This window comes from Chinchilla lanigera, unplaced genomic scaffold (genome assembly GCF_000276665.1).
Source record: "Chinchilla lanigera isolate Chin_1 unplaced genomic scaffold, ChiLan1.0 scaffold00145, whole genome shotgun sequence".
In the NCBI taxonomy this organism is placed as follows: domain Eukaryota; kingdom Metazoa; phylum Chordata; class Mammalia; order Rodentia; family Chinchillidae; genus Chinchilla; species Chinchilla lanigera.
In genome coordinates, this window is record NW_004955546.1 from 395,054 (window position 1) to 396,375 (window position 1,322).

A 1,322-nucleotide genomic window follows, 5' to 3' on the forward strand; every position below is an offset into this window, starting at 1 on the left:
GCAGACAATGTGGACTTCTGGAACAATGAAAGAGATATAGAATGTCATTACATACTTGTTAGGGGAAAACTTCAAAGGAAGAGATAACAATTTTATATATATATCCACCAAATACTGGAGCAGCCAACTATACAAGATAAACTCTGACGAGAAAAATCCAATAAGCAAAACACAATTATAAGATGGGGCTTTAACATCCCATTACAAATGAGATAGAACAACTAGACAAAAAATTGGCAAAAAAATAACAAAACTAAACCAAACCTGTGAACAAATGGACTTGGTAGATGTTTACAGAGTGTCCACCAACAGCATCAGAATAAACATTTTTCTTAGCTGCACAAGGGACGTTCTCCAAAATAGAACATATACTAGCACATAGAACATGCACAAGCAAATGCAAAGGAATTGAAATTATCCCAGATGTACTGTTGAATCATTGTGCAAAGAAATTGGAAATTAATGACAAAAGAAATTGCAAAAACACCATAAACACATGGAAATTAGAAACACCCTACTGAACAATGAATGGGTCATATATTAAATTAAAGAAATAAAAATGAATAAATAAATAAAAGAAATAGAACAATGTTGACAATCAAATGAAAATGCATATACAACACATAGGAACCAATAGGATGCAACAAAGGCAGTCCTCCAAGGAAAATTCATAGTGGTGAATTCCCACATCAGGAAAAGAAAAGGAGCACAAATAGACAATCTCGTGCTGCATGTCAAGCTTCCAGAAAAAGAGCAAGTCAAGCCCAAAGAAGGCAGGAAATTATAAAGCTCAGAGCACAAATTAATACAATAGAGACTAAGAAAACAATACAAAGAATCAATGAATCATTGAGTTTGGTTGTTGAAAAAATAAAGTTGATAAACTTAGTCAAATTTATCAAAAAAAGGAATCAAAAACTCAAATTCAGGCAATAAGGAATGAAAGGGATGAAATCACTACAGAGCCTGTAAAAATTCAGAAGATCATCAATACCTACTTTGAAAATCTTTACTCTCAGGGACTGGGGATTTAGCTCAGCGGCAAAAGCGCCTGCCTGGCAAGCGCAAGGTTGTGAGTTCAGTTCCTGGTACCGGAGAAAAACCAAAAAAAGAAAATCTTTACTCTCATAGAATGAAAAACACAGAGGAAATGCAGATTCCTAGATATATGAACTACCATAGTTGAATGAACAAGATATAAAACTCCTGCATAACTCAATATCAGCCATGAAATTTAAAATCTAATAAAAAACTTACCCACAAAGAAAATGCCTGGTCCAGATGGATTCAGAGCTCAATTCTACAAGAAGTTTACAGATTTA